Genomic DNA, 23,301 nt, shown 5'->3' on the forward strand with positions numbered 1-23,301 from the left:
ATACCAACATTAATTATCAGGAGATAAAAGTGCATCTTTATACTAACAATAATAAACAGGAGATAAAAGTTAATCTTTATTCCAACACTAATTAACAGAAGATAAAAGTGCATCTTTTCAAAAACACTGATTAACAGGAAATAAAAGTGCATCTTTACAACAACACTAATTAACAGGAGATAAAAGTGCTTCTTTACAAAAACACTAATTTACAGAGATAAAAGTGGCTCTTTACAACAACACTAATAAACAGGAGATAAAAGTGCATCTTTATTCCAACACTAATTAACAGGAGATAAAAGTGCCTCTTTACAACAACACTAATTAACAGGAGATAAAAGTGCATCTTTATTCCAACACCAATTAACAGGAGATAAAAGTGCATCTTTATAACAACACTAATTACCAGGAGATAAAAGTGCCTCTTTATACCAACACTAATTAACAGGAGATAAAAGTGCTTCTTTACAACAACACTAATTAACAGGAGATACAAGTGCATCTTTATTCCAACACTAATTAACAGGATATAAAAGTGCATCTTTATACCAACACTAATTAACAGGAGATAAAAGTGCATTTTTATACCAACACTGATTACCAGGAGATAAAAGTGCATCTTTATACCAACACTAATTAACAGGAGATAAAAGTACATCTTTATACCAATACTAGTTAACAGTAGATAAAAGTGCTTCTTTATACTAACACTAATTAACAGAAGATTCAAGTGCATCTTTATGCCAACACTAATTACTAGGAGATAAAAGTGCATCTTTACAACAACATTAATTAATAGGAGATAAAAGTGCATATCTTCTTTTGGTACTTTTCTCTTTTTGCTTTCAAATCCTTAGTTTGTCTCTTTTTCATGATTTTGTGTAAGGTACCATGAATTGGTATGTTTATAAAAAGATATTTGAGAAAAAAATAATGGTAGATAAAGGTGAACAGTATGTTTTCAAAATATTCTATTTGAGCGTGACTTAATGAAGGCTGGTAAAGCATTTTATTTTCTTTGTTAACGGTAAATTACAAGGTAGTTGTATCTTGATTATTTTTGGGTCTTTCTTTTTATTTTATTTTTTTTATGTGCTATTGTCAAGATTTACTTTATTTAGATGAACATTGTTTTATTTTTGTCTTTTACTTTATGTTCTTAAAAATGTAATAAAAAAGATATTTTAAAAAAAAAGGTGCATGTTTATAACAACACTAATTACTAGGAGATAAAAGTGCATATTTATACCAATACTAAGTAACAGTAGATAAAAGTGCTTCTTTATGCTAACACTAATTAACAGAAGATTCAAGTGCATCTTTATACCAACACTAATTAAAAGGAGATAAAAGTGCATCTTTAAACCAACTCTAATTAACTGGAGATAAAAGTGCATCTTTATACCAGCACTTATTAACAGGAGATAAAAGTGCATCTTTATACCAACACTAATTAAAAGGAGATAAAAGTGCATCTTTATACTAACACTAATTAACAGGAGATAAAAGGGAATATTTATACCAACACTAAAAGGGTATAAAAGTGCATCTTTATACCAATACTAATTAACAGGAGATAAAAGTGCATCTTTATACCAACACTAATTAACAGAAGGATAACAGTGCATCTTTATACCAACACTAATTAATACAAGATAAAAGTGCATCTTTATAAAAACACTAATTTCCAGGAGATAAAATTGCATCTTTATACTAACACTAATTAACAGGAGATAAACGTGCATCTTTATACCAACACTAATTACCAGGAGATAAAAGTGCATCTTCATACAAACACTAATTAACAGGAGATAAAAGTGCATCTTTATACTGACACTAATTAATAGGAGATAAAAGTGCATCTTTAAACCAACTCTAATTAACTGGAGATAAAAGTGCATCTTTATACCAGCACTTATTAACAGGAGATAAAAGTGCATCTTTATACCAACACTAATTAAAAGGAGATAAAAGTGCATCTTTATACCAACACTAATTAAGATGAGATAAAAGTGCATCTTTATACCAACACTAATTATCAGGAGATAAAAGTGCATCTTTATACCAACACTAATTAAGATGAGATAAAAGTGCATCTTTATACCAACATTAATTATCAGGAGATAAAAGTGCATCTTTATACTAACAATAATAAACAGGAGATAAAAGTTAATCTTTATTCCAACACTAATTAACAGAAGATAAAAGTGCATCTTTTCAAAAACACTGATTAACAGGAAATAAAAGTGCATCTTTACAACAACACTAATTAACAGGAGATAAAAGTGCTTCTTTACAAAAACACTAATTTACAGAGATAAAAGTGCCTCTTTACAACAACACTAATAAACAGGAGATAAAAGTGCATCTTTATTCCAACACTAATTAACAGGAGATAAAAGTGCCTCTTTACAACAACACTAATTAACAGGAGATAAAAGTGCATCTTTATACCAACACCAATTAACAGGAGATAAAAGTGCATCTTTATACCAACACTAATTACCAGGAGATAAAAGTGCCTCTTTATACCAACACTAATTAACAGGAGATAAAAGTGCTTCTTTACAACAACACTAATTAACAGGAGATACAAGTGCATCTTTATTCCAACACTAATTAACAGGATATAAAAGTGCATCTTTATACCAACACTAATTAACAGGAGATAAAAGTGCATTTTTATACCAACACTGATTACCAGGAGATAAAAGTGCATCTTTATACCAACACTAATTAACAGGAGATAAAAGTACATCTTTATACCAATACTAATTAACAGTAGATAAAAGTGCTTCTTTATACTAACACTAATTAACAGAAGATTCAAGTGCATCTTTATGCCAACACTAATTACTAGGAGATAAAAGTGCATCTTTACAACAACATTAATTAATAGGAGATAAAAGTGCATATCTTCTTTTGGTACTTTTCTCTTTTTGCTTTCAAATCCTTAGTTTGTCTCTTTTTCATGATTTTGTGTAAGGTACCATGAATTGGTATGTTTATAAAAAGATATTTGAGAAAAAAATAATGGTAGATAAAGGTGAACAGTATGTTTTCAAAATATTCTATTTGAGCGTGACTTAATGAAGGCTGGTAAAGCATTTTATTTTCTTTGTTAACGGTAAATTACAAGGTAGTTGTATCTTGATTATTTTTGGGTCTTTCTTTTTATTTTATTTTTTTTATGTGCTGTTGTCAAGATTTACTTTATTTAGATGAACATTGTTTTATTTTTGTCTTTTACTTTATGTTCTTAAAAATGTAATAAAAAGATATTTTAAAAAAGAAAAAGGTGCATGTTTATAACAACACTAATTACTAGGAGATAAAAGTGCATATTTATACCTATACTAAGTAACAGTAGATAAAAGTGCTTCTTTATGCTAACACTAATTAACAGAAGATTCAAGTGCATCTTTATACCAACACTAATTAAAAGGAGATAAAAGTGCATCTTTAAACCAACTCTAATTAACTGGAGATAAAAGTGCATCTTTATACCAGCACTTATTAACAGGAGATAAAAGTGCATCTTTATACCAACACTAATTAAAAGGAGATAAAAGTGCATCTTTATACTAACACTAATTAACAGGAGATAAAAGGGAATATTTATACCAACACTAAAAGGGTATAAAAGTGCATCTTTATACCAACACTAATTATCAGGAGATAAAAGTGCATCTTTATACTAACAATAATAAACAGGAGATAAAAGTTAATCTTTATTCCAACACTAATTAACAGAAGATAAAAGTGCATCTTTTCAAAAACACTGATTAACAGGAAATAAAAGTGCATCTTTACAACAACACTAATTAACAGGAGATAAAAGTGCTTCTTTACAAAAACACTAATTTACAGAGATAAAAGTGGCTCTTTACAACAACACTAATAAACAGGAGATAAAAGTGCATCTTTATTCCAACACTAATTAACAGGAGATAAAAGTGCCTCTTTACAACAACACTAATTAACAGGAGATAAAAGTGCCTCTTTACAAAAACACTAATTTACAGAGATAAAAGTGCCTCTTTACAACAACACTAATAAACAGGAGATAAAATTGCATCTTTATACCAACACTAAATAAAAGGAGATAAAAGTGCATCTTTATAACAACACTAATTACCAGGAGATAAAAGTACATCTTTATACCAACACTAATTAACAGGAGATACAAGTGCATCTTTATAACAACACTAATTACCAGGAGATAAAAGTGCATCTTTATACCCACATTAATTACCAGGAGATAAAAGTGCATATTTATACCAACACTAATTAACAGGAGATAAATGAGCATAATTATATTAACACTAATTAAGAGGAGATAAAAGTGCATTTTTATACCAACACTAATTAACAGGAGACAAAACTGCATCTTCATATCAACACTAATTAACAGGAGATAAAAGTGCATCTTTATAACAACACTAATTACCAGGAGATAAAAGTGCCTCTTTATACCAACACTAATTAACAGGAGATAAAAGTGCTTCTTTACAACAACACTAATTAACAGGAGATACAAGTGCATCTTTATTCCAACACTAATTAACAGGATATAAAAGTGCATCTTTATACCAACACTAATTAACAGGAGATAAAAGTGCATTTTTATACCAACACTAATTACCAGGAGATAAAAGTGCATCTTTATACCAACACTAATTAACAGGAGATAAAAGTACATCTTTATACCAATACTAATTAACAGTAGATAAAAGTGCTTCTTTATACTAACACTAATTAACAGAAGATTCAAGTGCATCTTTATGCCAACACTAATTACTAGGAGATAAAAGTGCATCTTTACAACAACATTAATTAATAGGAGATAAAAGTGCATATCTTCTTTTGGTACTTTTCTCTTTTTGCTTTCAAATCCTTAGTTTGTCTCTTTTTCATGATTTTGTGTAAGGTACCATGAATTGGTATGTTTATAAAAAGATATTTGAGAAAAAAATAATGGTAGATAAAGGTGAACAGTATGTTTTCAAAATATTCTATTTGAGCGTGACTTAATGAAGGCTGGTAAAGCATTTTATTTTCTTTGTTAACGGTAAATTACAAGGTAGTTGTATCTTGATTATTTTTGGGTCTTTCTTTTTATTTTATTTTTTTTATGTGCTGTTGTCAAGATTTACTTTATTTAGATGAACATTGTTTTATTTTTGTCTTTTACTTTATGTTCTTAAGAATGTAATAAAAAGATATTTTTTTTAAAAAAAAGGTGCATGTTTATAACAACACTAATTACTAGGAGATAAAAGTGCATATTTATACCAATACTAAGTAACAGTAGATAAAAGTGCTTCTTTATGCTAACACTAATTAACAGAAGATTCAAGTGCTTCTTTATGCTAACACTAATTAACAGAAGATTCAAGTGCATCTTTATACCAACACTAATTAAAAGGAGATAAAAGTGCATCTTTAAACCAACTCTAATTAACTGGAGATAAAAGTGCATCTTTATACCAGCACTTATTAACAGGAGATAAAAGTGCATCTTTATACCAACACTAATTAAAAGGAGATAAAAGTGCATCTTTATACTAACACTAATTAACAGGAGATAAAAGGGAATATTTATACCAACACTAAAAGGGTATAAAAGTGCATCTTTATACCAATACTAATTAACAGGAGATAAAAGTGCATCTTTATACCAACACTAATTAACAGAAGGATAACAGTGCATCTTTATACCAACACTAATTACCAGGAGATAAAAGTGCATCTTCATACAAACACTAATTAACAGGAGATAAAAGTGCATCTTTATACCAACACTAATTAATACAAGATAAAAGTGCATCTTTATAAAAACACTAATTTCCAGGAGATAAAATTGCATCTTTATACTAACACTAATTAACAGGAGATAAACGTGCATCTTTATACCAACACTAATTACCAGGAGATAAAAGTGCATCTTCATACAAACACTAATTAACAGGAGATAAAAGTGCATCTTTATACTGACACTAATTAATAGGAGATAAAAGTGCATCTTTAAACCAACTCTAATTAACTGGAGATAAAAGTGCATCTTTATACCAGCACTTATTAACAGGAGATAAAAGTGCATCTTTATACCAACACTAATTAAAAGGAGATAAAAGTGCATCTTTATACCAACACTAATTAAGATGAGATAAAAGTGCATCTTTATACCAACACTAATTATCAGGAGATAAAAGTGCATCTTTATACCAACACTAATTAAGATGAGATAAAAGTGCATCTTTATACCAACATTAATTATCAGGAGATAAAAGTGCATCTTTATACTAACAATAATAAACAGGAGATAAAAGTTAATCTTTATTCCAACACTAATTAACAGAAGATAAAAGTGCATCTTTTCAAAAACACTGATTAACAGGAAATAAAAGTGCATCTTTACAACAACACTAATTAACAGGAGATAAAAGTGCTTCTTTACAAAAACACTAATTTACAGAGATAAAAGTGCCTCTTTACAACAACACTAATAAACAGGAGATAAAAGTGCATCTTTATTCCAACACTAATTAACAGGAGATAAAAGTGCCTCTTTACAACAACACTAATTAACAGGAGATAAAAGTGCTTCTTTACAAAAACACTAATTTACAGAGATAAAAGTGCCTCTTTACAACAACACTAATAAACAGGAGATAAAAGTGCATCTTTATTCCAACACTAATTAACAGGAGATAAAAGTGCCTCTTTACAACAACACTAATTAACAGGAGATAAAAGTGCATCTTTATTCCAACACCAATTAACAGGAGATAAAAGTGCATCTTTATAACAACACTAATTACCAGGAGATAAAAGTGCCTCTTTATACCAACACTAATTAACAGGAGATAAAAGTGCTTCTTTACAACAACACTAATTAACAGGAGATACAAGTGCATCTTTATTCCAACACTAATTAACAGGATATAAAAGTGCATCTTTATACCAACACTAATTAACAGGAGATAAAAGTGCATTTTTATACCAACACTGATTACCAGGAGATAAAAGTGCATCTTTATACCAACACTAATTAACAGGAGATAAAAGTACATCTTTATACCAATACTAATTAACAGTAGATAAAAGTGCTTCTTTATACTAACACTAATTAACAGAAGATTCAAGTGCATCTTTATGCCAACACTAATTACTAGGAGATAAAAGTGCATCTTTACAACAACATTAATTAATAGGAGATAAAAGTGCATATCTTCTTTTGGTACTTTTCTCTTTTTGCTTTCAAATCCTTAGTTTGTCTCTTTTTCATGATTTTGTGTAAGGTACCATGAATTGGTATGTTTATAAAAAGATATTTGAGAAAAAAATAATGGTAGATAAAGGTGAACAGTATGTTTTCAAAATATTCTATTTGAGCGTGACTTAATGAAGGCTGGTAAAGCATTTTATTTTCTTTGTTAACGGTAAATTACAAGGTAGTTGTATCTTGATTATTTTTGGGTCTTTCTTTTTATTTTATTTTTTTTATGTGCTGTTGTCAAGATTTACTTTATTTAGATGAACATTGTTTTATTTTTGTCTTTTACTTTATGTTCTTAAAAATGTAATAAAAAGATATTTTAAAAAAGAAAAAGGTGCATGTTTATAACAACACTAATTACTAGGAGATAAAAGTGCATATTTATACCTATACTAAGTAACAGTAGATAAAAGTGCTTCTTTATGCTAACACTAATTAACAGAAGATTCAAGTGCATCTTTATACCAACACTAATTAAAAGGAGATAAAAGTGCATCTTTAAACCAACTCTAATTAACTGGAGATAAAAGTGCATCTTTATACCAGCACTTATTAACAGGAGATAAAAGTGCATCTTTATACCAACACTAATTAAAAGGAGATAAAAGTGCATCTTTATACTAACACTAATTAACAGGAGATAAAAGGGAATATTTATACCAACACTAAAAGGGTATAAAAGTGCATCTTTATACCAACACTAATTATCAGGAGATAAAAGTGCATCTTTATACTAACAATAATAAACAGGAGATAAAAGTTAATCTTTATTCCAACACTAATTAACAGAAGATAAAAGTGCATCTTTTCAAAAACACTGATTAACAGGAAATAAAAGTGCATCTTTACAACAACACTAATTAACAGGAGATAAAAGTGCTTCTTTACAAAAACACTAATTTACAGAGATAAAAGTGGCTCTTTACAACAACACTAATAAACAGGAGATAAAAGTGCATCTTTATTCCAACACTAATTAACAGGAGATAAAAGTGCCTCTTTACAACAACACTAATTAACAGGAGATAAAAGTGCCTCTTTACAAAAACACTAATTTACAGAGATAAAAGTGCCTCTTTACAACAACACTAATAAACAGGAGATAAAATTGCATCTTTATACCAACACTAAATAAAAGGAGATAAAAGTGCATCTTTATAACAACACTAATTACCAGGAGATAAAAGTACATCTTTATACCAACACTAATTAACAGGAGATACAAGTGCATCTTTATAACAACACTAATTACCAGGAGATAAAAGTGCATCTTTATACCCACATTAATTACCAGGAGATAAAAGTGCATATTTATACCAACACTAATTAACAGGAGATAAATGAGCATAATTATATTAACACTAATTAAGAGGAGATAAAAGTGCATTTTTATACCAACACTAATTAACAGGAGACAAAACTGCATCTTCATATCAACACTAATTAACAGGAGATAAAAGTGCATCTTTATAACAACACTAATTACCAGGAGATAAAAGTGCCTCTTTATACCAACACTAATTAACAGGAGATAAAAGTGCTTCTTTACAACAACACTAATTAACAGGAGATACAAGTGCATCTTTATTCCAACACTAATTAACAGGATATAAAAGTGCATCTTTATACCAACACTAATTAACAGGAGATAAAAGTGCATTTTTATACCAACACTGATTACCAGGAGATAAAAGTGCATCTTTATACCAACACTAATTAACAGGAGATAAAAGTACATCTTTATACCAATACTAATTAACAGTAGATAAAAGTGCTTCTTTATACTAACACTAATTAACAGAAGATTCAAGTGCATCTTTATGCCAACACTAATTACTAGGAGATAAAAGTGCATCTTTACAACAACATTAATTAATAGGAGATAAAAGTGCATATCTTCTTTTGGTACTTTTCTCTTTTTGCTTTCAAATCCTTAGTTTGTCTCTTTTTCATGATTTTGTGTAAGGTACCATGAATTGGTATGTTTATAAAAAGATATTTGAGAAAAAAATAATGGTAGATAAAGGTGAACAGTATGTTTTCAAAATATTCTATTTGAGCGTGACTTAATGAAGGCTGGTAAAGCATTTTATTTTCTTTGTTAACGGTAAATTACAAGGTAGTTGTATCTTGATTATTTTTGGGTCTTTCTTTTTATTTTATTTTTTTTATGTGCTGTTGTCAAGATTTACTTTATTTAGATGAACATTGTTTTATTTTTGTCTTTTACTTTATGTTCTTAAGAATGTAATAAAAAGATATTTTTTTTAAAAAAAAGGTGCATGTTTATAACAACACTAATTACTAGGAGATAAAAGTGCATATTTATACCAATACTAAGTAACAGTAGATAAAAGTGCTTCTTTATGCTAACACTAATTAACAGAAGATTCAAGTGCATCTTTATACCAACACTAATTAAAAGGAGATAAAAGTGCATCTTTAAACCAACTCTAATTAACTGGAGATAAAAGTGCATCTTTATACCAGCACTTATTAACAGGAGATAAAAGTGCATCTTTATACCAACACTAATTAAAAGGAGATAAAAGTGCATCTTTATACTAACACTAATTAACAGGAGATAAAAGGGAATATTTATACCAACACTAAAAGGGTATAAAAGTGCATCTTTATACCAACACTAATTAACAGGAGATAAAAGTGCATCTTTATACCAACACTAATTAACAGAAGGATAACAGTGCATCTTTATACCAACACTAATTACCAGGAGATAAAAGTGCATCTTCATACAAACACTAATTAACAGGAGATAAAAGTGCATCTTTATACCAACACTAATTAATAGAAGATAAAAGTGCATCTTTATAAAAACACTAATTTCCAGGAGATAAAATGGCATCTTTATACTAACACTAATTAACAGGAGATAAACGTGCATCTTTATGCCAACACTAATTAACAGGAGATAAAAGTGCATATTTTTACCAACACTAATTAATAGAAGAAAAAAGTGCATCTTTATACCAACACTAATTAAGATGAGATAAAAGTGCATCTTTATACCAACACTAATTATCAGGAGATAAAAGTGCATCTTTATACCAACACTAATTAAGATGAGATAAAAGTGCATCTTTATACCAACACTAATTATCAGGAGATAAAAGTGCATCTTTATACTAACAATAATAAACAGGAGATAAAAGTTAATCTTTATTCCAACACTAATTAACAGAAGATAAAAGTGCATCTTTTCAAAAACACTGATTAACAGGAAATAAAAGTGCATCATTACAACAACACTAATTAACTGGAGATAAAAGTGCTTCTTTACAAAAACACTAATTTACAGAGATAAAAGTGGCTCTTTACAACAACACTAATAAACAGGAGATAAAAGTGCATCTTTATTCCAACACTAATTAACAGGAGATAAAAGTGCCTCTTTACAACAACACTAATTAACAGGAGATAAAAGTGCCTCTTTACAAAAACACTAATTTACAGAGATAAAAGTGCCTCTTTACAACAACACTAATAAACAGGAGATAAAATTGCATCTTTATACCAACACTAAATAAAAGGAGATAAAAGTGCATCTTTATAACAACACTAATTACCAGGAGATAAAAGTACATCTTTATACCAACACTAATTAACAGGAGATACAAGTGCATCTTTATAACAACACTAATTACCAGGAGATAAAAGTGCATCTTTATACCCACATTAATTACCAGGAGATAAAAGTGCATATTTATACCAACACTAATTAACAGGAGATAAATGAGCATAATTATATTAACACTAATTAAGAGGAGATAAAAGTGCATTTTTATACCAACACTAATTAACAGGAGACAAAACTGCATCTTCATATCAACACTAATTAACAGGAGATAAAAGTGCATCTTTATACTGACACTAATTAATAGGAGATAAAAGTGCATCTTTATACTGGCACTAATTAATAGGAGATAAAAGTGCATCTTTATACCAACACTAATTAAAAGGAGACAAAACTGCATCTTCATATCAACACTAATTAACAGGAGATAAAAGTGCATCTTTATACTGACACTAATTAATAGGAGATAAAAGTGCATCTTTATACTGGCACTAATTAATAGGAGATAAAAGTGCATCTTTACAACAGCACTTATTAAAGGGACAAATGTGAAAAATTGTGTTGAATGTGTTAGAGTAGGGGTGCCAACACATTCTTGTGTTGGGATCTGCTTTTCAAATGACCAGCTCAACAAGATCTACCCATTAAAAATGGGACGGGTCCTAAGCCTACATTACTGCGTTTTCAAATAAAGATACCAAGAGAATGAAGAAAAATTGTTAATAGGAGTAAATTAGAAAGTTGCTTAAAATTGCATGCTCTATCTGAATTATGAAAAAAGTGTGATTCATATCCCTTTAAGGTTACATGATTTAGCAACACATGTATGTGCAAAAGCATTGAAACGAACACCTGTATTTATCACAGAGTTTTTCAAATGTAACTTCTCACAAATATATCAAATATATAAACACCCGTGACCTACAACTCACTCTGAGCTCCACACATTGCGTCAGTCACTATGTTTAAAAGCATAAAGATACAACAGATTAATCCTGATGACAAAAGTAGCATTGACTTTAATTTGAGTTAACAGGAGCAACTCCTTGCGCCATGTTACAAAACACTGCATTCAAATACTGCCACTGGCCCCTTTACTTTGCGCTGCAGGCTTGGCCTGGTATGACCCAGTGAAGCTTAGACAAATAAATTTCAATAGAGCGCCATGCAGACCATTTCAACACCTTCATTTGCCAGGCGTCAATCAGACTTCTTCCTATAGCACAGCAGCCTCCACCTTTCATTTTTTTTATATTGACGCTTACCCTCCTAACTATACTATACCACTATATCCATTGGGAGAGTACTCACTCAACCATACTTTTGATAGGCCAATTGTGTTGTCTTTCAAAAATCTTCTACAGTGATTGGTTGAAATCGATGTCCCTCAAGATCCAATCCTGTAGCACTTTTCGTATCCGACAATCATACTGTTTAATGACCTGGCCCTTCACACAATGCGGTAGATAAAGCGGGATCTCTAGCAACCATACTCTACTCACGCCCCAGTGTTGAGATCGCATATCTTGACCACATTATTATTATTATTATTATCAGGTATTTGTAGAGTGCCATCACAAAGAAGGCAGGATCCAGCTTTTGTATATAGTAAAATCCAATTTTATTAGGTTTGATTAAAACGCCAAACAGGCTATAGAAACAGCACAAACAGAGAAGGTGTGTGAGCGTGACACCAGGGCTTACATGTTTCGGCCAACAGCCGTAATCATAGCCAAGATGGCTATGATTACGGCTGTTGGCCGAAACATGTAAGCCCTGGTGTCACGCTCACACACCTTCTCTGTTTGTGCTGTTTCTATAGCCTGTTTGGCGTTTTAATCAAACCTAATAAAATTGGATTTTACTATATACAAAAGCTGGATCCTGCCTTCTTTGTGATTGTTCGTATCTACACCAGCTTGGGATCCGCTTTAGCCCCTGTATCCTGTTGTAAACCCGGGTGAAGACAGAGAGCACCGCCCCCTGACTGGAGAATCCTGTGACGTCACGATCGACGCTGAAAGTCCGCATGGCAAGCCAGAAGCGCTGCTGGAGTCTCATGTGAGTGCCTGTTACTTGGAGCTATTAGCCCACCGACAAGGTTTCGGTCTGACCACTTAGGTCCCCCGGCATATCCAGAGCATCTTTATGATAAAGATTATACAGCCAAGTCATAACTACAGGGGCGGCAGAGCTCATTTGGGGTAAGTCCCGGGTACAACGAAATAGACTGTTGCATATGTTTGTTTGCAGTGGAGTTGCACATTTGAAGAGCACTTCTCATCTTTTCACATTTCTCATTTGTAGAGTGCCAACAGATTCCGCAGCGCTTGACCACATCATTTTGATCACATCGTTCACAATCTACCAGCAGTGCCTTCGTGTTTTACTGGTAGATCTCGATCTACCTATTGGGCACCCCTGTGTTAGAGCATGTTATTTTTGTACTGTTGCATCTATATAGCTTTATATTTAACAAATACAAAGGAATTAAACACTTAGGCATAGCTCACAATCTTTCCAGCATTTTATCCCCATATCAAATGTTTCATACTCGGCCAATATGTTTTTTTTTTACTAATTAAAGGACCAGTAAATAGAGTAGATTTGCATAATCAACAAACACATGATAGAAAGACAATACAATAGCACCTAAACTGAACTTCAAATGAGTAGCAGTTTTTTTTCTGACCAATTTCAAGTTATGTTTATTTCCACTCCCCCTGTCTCATGTGACAGCCATCAGCCAATCATAAATGCATAAACATATATTCTATAAAGTCTTGCACATGCTCAGTAGGACCTGGTAAATCAAAGTGTATAAATATAAAAAAGATTGTGCATATTTTGTTAATGGAAGTATATTGGAAAGTTGTTTAAAATTGCAACTGTATCTGTATCATGAAAGTTTAATTTTAACTTGAGTGTCCATTTAAAATCACAAATTGATTCAGCCGGTAAAAGGCCCCAGTCCCAAACAAGTTTTCAACTGAAATACTCCTGAAAAAGTGTTTTGTTTGTTAAGTTGTTGCTTTTGGGATCAAACTTAGAATCCACTTGGAACTCCCATGGTCAGTACTTTGCTCACGTCGACCAGGAGGCAGAGGCAAATTCTGTGCTATCCGGGGACATTAATTTAACAGAATAAAATAGACAAATGGATAATTAACACTTACACACATTTACAGAACCTCTTTTTACCAGCATATTTGTAAACTTTTGTGGTTTTAATGACTGCTTTCCAGAATTGCTTCTGGTACCCTTGTTGTGCAAGATATTGTGTTCTGGGCCATATACAGCTTCTATATATATATATTAGACAGGAACAGTTTGAAGAGATAAGGGAGGAGCCTAACAAGCCTCCATATATCTATCACATATCGGGCAACAGTGCAATAATAAATGCTATAACACATTGAATTATTTTTATATTTAGCACTTTTATGTCCTTCCCTCTAATTGCCTCATTCAGAGGTATATAAATATAAATACAGTAGTTTTTTACTTCTTTTTTTTTTTGAGAAAACCCAGGTATAAAATACAGATGACAGCACATTAATTACAGAACAGAATATATAAACATATAGGGCTTGATTACTGTACAAGTGAAGCGCCAAATTATTGAACTTGCTTTTGCATTGCTATTAACTAGTAATACCAGCACACATTACCATACGCTGGTATTACACAGTGGGGCACAAATATCGCTTTCTTAAAAGTGATATTTAGCAGCGCTCCCCTTGTAATCTGGCCCTTAGTATTTTTAAAATTAAGAAAAAAAAAAGAAGGTTTCATATAGAACAGTGGTTCTCAACCAAAGTGACCTCAAAGCCCGGTACATTGTAGCTAGACATGTCCATGGCCCGGTAGATATATATATATATATATATATATATATAAGTGTGCAGCAGGTGAGGACTGATCAGCCAGGCAAATAGGACCTGGGCCGAGGGACCAGCAAGTAGGGGGGCCCACAAATGGCATCTCCACAGATCCTGGTGCATTCCTTAAGCTGGAGTTTTCAGTTGCCCTATCAGTAACTAAGCAAAGAAAGTGTGGGTTTAGAGGGGCCCTGGCGGGGGTCTGTCGCTGTGAGGGCCATGGAGTGTGGGGTCTGGCCCTGGAGGTTGGGTACCCTTTCTCTGGACCTTAATGTTGGGGGTCCTGGCTCTGGAGGTTGAGGGGCCTGTTGGGGGCAGGGCAGGGAGGCTACCATGTTCATTTACATAAAATGTAATACATTATGGTCAGTGTGAGTCAGTGTTCCTGGGACCTTGATTGGTATCAGTCTGCCCTTGGTGTGCAGTGGGGTAAGAGTGTGCAGTGGGGGCATGACAGGCTGGGGCCCACGAGCAGGGCTATCACGGCCCGGTACTGGGCCACGGCCCGGCTGTTGAGAAACCAGGATATAGAATAACAACAGTCACACTGATATTTACTGGTAGGTTGGCTTTATGTGTTTTAGTCTTTGAGGTTATTCAGGGACATGCCACATTAGAGGGTGCCACAATGGGGGTATGAGGCATGGGGGTATGAGGCACAATGGTTTCAACCCTTACATTAATGGAAGTCACTTCAAGCTTTTCACACATACTCAGTGTAACTTGTTACTGGCAGCAGACATCTTGGAAAAGATGCACCCATATTTGTAAATGGTAAACAGATACCTTGAGTTTAAGGTGAAACAGTAAGGGATGGAGGTGTTAAGATCCACCTATGACACAGTAAACACAAACATAATACTGGTTCACTCACCCCCACCCCTGCTTAAATAGAGTTATGCTCACAAAAAACAGCTCATAATGTGATAATAACTTATTATTATTATTATTATTATTATTATTATTATTATTATTATTATTATTATCAGGTATTTGTAGAGCACCAACAGATTCCGCAGTGATATGAACATAGGTGGTATAGAAATAACATTTACAGGGGTCAAATGGGTAGAGGGCCCTGCCGAGAGTTGCAGTGCTGTAGTTGGCTCTTATGAATGTGAACTACAAACAGCTGGACTCATAGGCTTGCATGCTATGGGGTTTCAGGGGAATTCAGTGGAGATAGGAATGTTAGTGTAGGTTGTATACATCCCTAAATACTAGAGTCTTCAGAGATTGCTTGAAGTTTTTAAAACTAGGGGAGAGTCTTGTAGAGCAAGGCAGAGAGTTCCATAAGATGGGAGCCAGTCTGTAAAAGTCTTGTAAACAGGAATGTGAGGAGGTAACAAGAGAGGAGGAGAGTAGGAGATCATGAGCGTAGCAAAGGGGACGGGAGGGAGAGTATCTGGAGACAAGGTCTGAGATGTAGGGGGAGCAGTGCAGTTGAGGGCTTTGTGTATCAGAGTCAGAATTTTGTGTTTAATCCTGGAGGCAAGAGGAAGCCAGTGAAGGGATTGGCAGAGAGTTGCATCAAATGAAGAGTGACATGTAAGGAAGATAAGCCTGGCAGAGGCATTCATTATGGATTGTAAAGGAGCTAGGCGGCAGCTAGGGAGACCAGAGAGGATAGAGTTACAGTAGTCAAGGCGGGAAAGGATGAGAGAGTGGATCTTAAATGTGTCTTCTGTAAGGAAATGTCTAATTTTAGAGATGTTTTTAAAGTGGAAGCGCCAGGCTTTAGCCAAAGACTGAATGTGAGGAGTGAAAGAGAGATCTGAGTCAAGTGTGACCCCACAACATCGGGCATGTGGGATTGGGGTAATGATGGAGTTATCAACAGTTATAGAGAAATGGGGGTGGAGATTTTGGAAGAAGGGGGGAAAATAAGGAGCTCAGTTTTGGAGAGATTTAGCTTGAGGTAGTGAGAGGACATCCATGATGAGATATGAGAGAGACAGTTCATGACACGGGTTAGCAAGGAAGGAGATAGTTTTGGTGAAGAGAGGTAGATTTAGGTGTCGTCAGCATACAAATGATAATGAAACCCGTGGGACTTTATTAAGGAACCTAATGATGACATGTAGATTGAGAAGAGAAGGGGACTGAGGACAGAGCCTTGCGGTACCCCAACAGAAAGAGGTAACGGGCACAGGATACCCCAGAGAAGGCTACACTAAAAGGTACGGTTAGACACATAGGAAGAGAACCACAAGAGAGCTGTGTCACAGACGATGAAGGATTGGAGGGTTTGGAGCAAAAGAGGGTGGTCGACAGTATAAAGACTGCAGACAGATCAAGGAGAATAAGCAGAGAGAAGTGGCCTTTTTTGTCTGTAAGCAGGTAGTTGGTAACCTTAACACTTTCTGTCTTTGTGGAGTGTAGGGGGATAAATCAAGATTTACAGTGGGTCAAGGAGGGGGTTAAATGTAAGGAAATGGGATAGACGTGCATATACTAGCTTTTCAAGAAGCTTTGAGGCAAGAGGGAGTAGGTAAAGAGGGCGGTTGTTGGATGGGCAGGTTGGATCGAGAGAAGGTTTTTTGAGGATAGGTGTCAGAGGTTGAAGATGTGTGTGAGTATAGGGGTAATGGTAGAAAAGATGGAGGGGAGTAGCTGTGAGGGGATGGGGTAGAGGGGACAGGTAGTGTGGTGAGAGGATAGTATAAGGGCATAAAATTCTTCCTCTGTAACAGGGGCAAAAGAGCTAAATTTATCACTATGTTGGTTTTTAATAATTGTAATTTTGGGGGGTTGGAGACCGGTAGTATGTTGAGAGCTGATTTCATTTCTGATGGAGTTGATTTTGTTGTTGAAGTCTTGAGCTGAGAGAGAAGTTGTAGTGGGAGGTGTGGGTGGGGGTGGGCGGTGGGGTATTGAATGTGGAGAACTGACATTTTGGGTTTGAAGAAAGAGTAGAAATAAGAGTAGAGACGTAATGTTGCTTATATAGATTAAGAACAGAATAGTAAAAGTTCAAGATGAACTTATAGTGAAGAAAGTCAGCTGCACTCCGAGATTTCCTCCAGTGTCTCTCAGTAGTACAGGAAAATTTGCTTAGGTACCATGTCAGAGAAGTATACCAGGCTGTGGGTGAGTATATGATTTCTGAGCTATGGTATGTGGGGCCAGATTGTCAAGGACCGATGTAAGGGTGGAGTTATAGTGGCAGATAGATTCATCAGGGTAGGAAAAGGAGGGGATGGAATAGAGGAGAGGTTCGAGAGAGCTAGTGAGCTTTGCTGATCTAATGACTTGATTCTTTTGTGAAGTTTGGTGTGAGGGGTAGAAGGAGAGAGAGAGTTGTAGGGAGGGAAGTGATGTTACAAGTGAGGAGGTGATGGTCAGAAAAAGGAAAAGGGGAGTTTCTGAAGTTTGAGATAGTGCATCGATAGCTGAAAATCAGATAAAGGGAGGGACCATCTTTGTCAGTGGGAGAGTCAGTCCATTGTGACAGGCCGAAAGAGGAAGTGAGTTGCAGAAGTTGTTTTGCAGAGGAGGCAGTGGGATAATCAAAAGGGAGGTTGAAATCACCAAGAATGAGGGCAGGGATATCTTAGGAAAGGAAATAAGGTAGCACACCACCGGCATGTCAATTATCAGACCTAGGAGTGTGGCTGAAGGGAGACCCCCATGTGACAGTGTGGCAGAGGAAGCTGTGTCTGAAGGAGAGAGCCAGGTTTCAGTGAGAGCCAGAAGATTGAGAGAGAGGGAGATAAAGAGGTCATGTATGGAAGTGAGCTTGCTGCAAACAGAGTGTAATGATTGCTGCAAGTGAATCAAATATGCAGAACTTAGTTTATATGCAGATTCCAATAGATTCTATACTAAATTCAGTTTAGTAAGGCAAGAGGAAATAATATAAATGTGGCTAACAGGTTGCAACACTATTCCCCAATCGTAGGAAAATAGCATGCTTCAGTAGTGAGTTGTTGTTACAATCTAGGAGGTTATTCAGAGTCAGGTTAACTTAGAATTGTCCTCTAAGAATGGTTAGAAATGTGATCAAAATTACATGTATGGTAACTCATGAAAAAAGGTCCCTTTTAACCTAAAGGGGAGGTGGGAATACTGAGGTGATAATCCTAAAACCCCACTTTAAATAAACCTATGTATTAGAGGAGGTAGTGCCTAATGCCAAATATATATTTTATTTATGAACAAGAAGAGAACAGAAGCATTATGGGGCACACTTTGTGAGGATAATAACCTATTCATTGACAGGTGGAGTGTATTGTAATGTGTATTATTTAAAACATAACATTTATTTACATAATTTTTAAAATAAATAGTGTGTTGTGGACCATGCCACCGATTAAGCTAGAGTTTGTCACAAGTTAATTAAAAAGAAATTAAAATTGTATAGAGAAAAGAACTGCTAACTCTCCACACAGGAGTATTCTCCCAGGAACAATTACTGGTACCGGTAACTATAGCCTGAATATACTGGTAACTTAAACTTATCTATATTCTAATATAATATAATATGGGAATAGATGCAATCAAATTGATGTAAGAATAGTCAGCATAATGGCTTCTTACAAAAGTAGACAACTCACATAGAGATAGCCTGTATTTCTAAATTATTTTCTATGAGCCACCACACTATATTACAATATCACTATCTCGTTCCCATAAGGTAATATATCATTGCCCAGTAATGGGGCCAACACAATTATAAGTTACCAGCTATTTAATAACTATATTCAACCAGAGAGGAGAGAAGCAATGCGAGCGCCTGACGCGAGTTTCGCATCTGCTTTGTCAAAGCAGACTATATTAAAGGGACACTCAGGTCAAAATAAACTTTCATGATTCAGATACAGAATGTCATTTTAAACAACTTTCCAGTTTACGTCCAATAAAAAAAATATGCCCAATCTTTTATATTTACAATTTTTGAGTCACCAGTTCCTACTGAGCATGTGCAAGAATTCACAGCATATACATATATGCATTTGTGATGGCTGATGGCTGTCACATGGTACAGGGGGAGTGGAAATATACATAACTTTGAAATTTGTTAGAAAAAATCTACTACTCATGTGAAGTTCAGACTAAGTGCTGTGGCATTGTCTTGTTATCATGCAGTTGTTAATTATGCAAATCTACTGTGTTTACTGGTCCTTTAATGGATAGAAACATAAGGGTGTCTGGGATATCTACTCTAGTAAGTTCATCCTTCAGGGATTCTGACAACCCTAATCTAAACTGATTTCTCAGAGAGATGTTGTTCCACTGGGTGTCTTTAGAAAACCTTTTAAAATCCGCAATGTAATCCTCTATAAGTTTTTTTCCCTGTTTCAGAGCTCTCATTAGAGTTTCAGAGGTGAGTTGTTTGCAGGGGTCATCATATAAGAGCTTGAAAAAATGCATCTAGTGAATCAAGAATGGGGTCATTGTTTTCATAAAATGTATTGGCCCAAGATCTAGGTTCAGTTTGTAAGAAGGAAATTACGGTAAGGACTTTTTGTTTTTCAGTTCTATACGTTTTTGGTCTCAATTAGAACAATAATGAGCAAGCATTTTTGAAATCTCTAAACTGGCTCCTATCACCAGAAAACTTATCTGGGGGAGAAACTATAGCTTCATTTGGAAATAATATAAATGTGGCTAACAGGTGGCAACACTATTCCCCAATCGAAGGAAAATAGGATGCTTCAGTAGTGAGTTGTTGTTACCATCTAGGAGATTATTCAGAGTCAGGTTAACTTACAATTGTCTTCTAAGAATTGTTAGAAATGTGATCACAATTACATGTATGGTAACTCGCAACACAGGGGGTGTATAAATGTGTACTGGGGGGAATTAACAGTAAGTGATGTTAAGGAGGACTATAAGAAAAGAAAAAGTACAATAATAAATAAGCACTCCTGTATCCTAGTGAGACTCATATACTGTGGTAGAGATCGGAAGCTAATAGAATAATTGAATGGCTAAAGGTAATCTAAGCATGTCATGCTTAACAGAGTACAGAATCAATAGCTGGGTTTCAGGTATTCCAGAATGCAGAAGCGTTGCTTAATGAGGAAGCTGGTTACTAATTTATAATAAACCAGGATATTTAGGAGCGCCAATGGCTTAGATATACCACAGGAATGGAAACAATCTCAAATTGATTCCCTTAGAATTGGTATAATCCTAAGTGATTACTGAATAAAATCGATTTACTTACTCAAATGACATACAAATATATTTAATAATACTTATATTAAAACAAATTTGTTAAAATGATCAATAAACAAATAGATATAAAATTCAAAAGACTAAATACAAATAAAAATGAGATGTCTTGAAAAAGGCCCGTTACGAGGGCCGAAACGCGTAGACGATAACTTCATACCAAAGATTTGAGAGGCTCATTATATCCAGGACCAAGCTTTGATTGGTAAGACTATTTCCAATAGTCCATACCCTTGTAGCGCTTTTTGTTTAGTGCGCTTTTCTCATCTTTTTCAGGTTTCTGTTATTACATAGGAGTAGGACTTTGGACTACATCGCACATTGAGGATCTTTCTCTTTTTATCAGACGTTATATGGATTTACCTTTTCTAATTGACTTTTTAGGACATGAACATTATCATTTTTTAGAAGTTATGGAAACACATTTTTTAGGAGTTGTGGATTAGTTTTGGCCAAACTAGATATAAACTCTTTGTCTTTTAAACTGATATTGTTTATATTGCTTCTATAATTTGTTTTATTGCATACAATATAGTAAAGTCAGATACTTCAACGGACCACTGAGTCCACCATCAAGATTATAATAGGCTTATTGAGATAGTGGCTGGTACCAGCTTAGTTTAGATTCGCACTAGTAGGACTACACTTGTATTATATTTTCTTTTCTTGGTTTTTGATTGCACTTACTCACGAAAATCACCAATTTGTATTTTCGTATTGTGATTTATTTTTTCTGTTTATGCAATGCAATTTTTTCTGTTTATGCATTGAAATATATTTCCATTTTTAATCACGGCGTTTATCAAAACAATTTTGTATTTATTATCACATTTTGTACTATTGTAAAGATATTTGTTGTCAAACTGTTGACCTATAATACAGGTCTTGCACTACCAATTAGAGTTGGGCCTATCACATATTGTTCACAACACATGAGAGAACCTTGTTCTATGTGTTGACACAAATTTGATTTGTACACTTATTAGATTATTCCAATTAAGTACCAATCTGTATCTTAATAGACCTCTGTGTACACACAAGAGGGTCCTTAAGAGGGCTCATTACCCAGAATTTTGTACTGTTAGAAATCTGATATCCAGTCGTAATAACTGGACTCCATTGTATTTTGTTTTCTATTGTAAAAATTTTTTATTTGTATTTAGTCTTTTGAATTTTATATCTATTTGTTTATTGATCATTTTAACAAATTTGTTTTAATATAAGTATTATTAAATATATTTGTATGTCATTTGAGTAAGTAAATCGAATTTATTCAGTAATCACTTAGGATTATACCAATTCTAAGGGAATCAATTTGAGATTGTTTCCATTCCCGTGGTATATCTAAGCCATTGGCGCTCCTATATATCCTGCTTTATTGTTCTGTTTTTAGACCTATTAGGGGGTCTTCTTTATAGTGAGCAGATATCGGTCCTGTGCGCTATTTCTTTATACAAGTCTGGTTACTAATTTATATTTGTTTGTGGAGTCCCTATGACCTCTAGGGAAAGAGGGGGGGTATTTGGATTTTGTCCCTTGGAACCTATTGAAACAGGACCTGTGTGTTTACAGTAGATAGTGCCTTATGCCAAATAATCAGTATTATTAACAAAAGAAAGACAGAGAAAGTGAAGCATATTGGGCACACTTATAAGGGTCAAAACCAATACTATATTGCAGTGTGGTGTGTCGTGTATTAATTAAAACAACTTTTATATCAATTTGAATAAAAAAATGTTGAGATTTCCACCATTGGGTGTTTAAAAATATGTTAAAATTGTGTCCGAGTGATACTCGGTACGCAAAGGCTCCTCTCAGGTGTGATACAGTGATCAGTCTGTATCACACTGTCCTGTTAGGGTAATTCAACAAAATCAATACAAATAACCTTAACTAAATTGTATTCACATAAGATGTTAGTACCATAACCATTAGTTATATTAGTAAATGATAACAAGTGATAATTGTACATTCAAATCCTACTCCATTTCCATAGATTAAGAGTGTAATGAGGATGTAACTCTATTTAAACCACTACTTTGATTTATGTAGGAGTGTGTTGTTATCACAACATGGTTATTTACAGTTTTTATTGGAAAAAGTGTTATTGTGTCCAGTACAGTATTATTGGTAGGTGTCTGTGACCTTGAAGTTGTAGCACAGATCACTAAATTCTATTTGTATAGAGAATGACTTATAAAGGATACGTATATATCAGATTAACTTATCAATAAAAATCATTCAGAGAAAATTTTTTTGCTACTGGAAGTGTGATTATTTTCATTCCCCGTGTTTTTGATGACACTGTTTGCACTTTTGTTTCTAATTGAATTCAAATAGATGTTTATACAGAAAACGTATGA

Source organism: Bombina bombina, chromosome 8 (assembly GCF_027579735.1).
Source record: "Bombina bombina isolate aBomBom1 chromosome 8, aBomBom1.pri, whole genome shotgun sequence".
Lineage (NCBI taxonomy): Eukaryota > Metazoa > Chordata > Amphibia > Anura > Bombinatoridae > Bombina > Bombina bombina.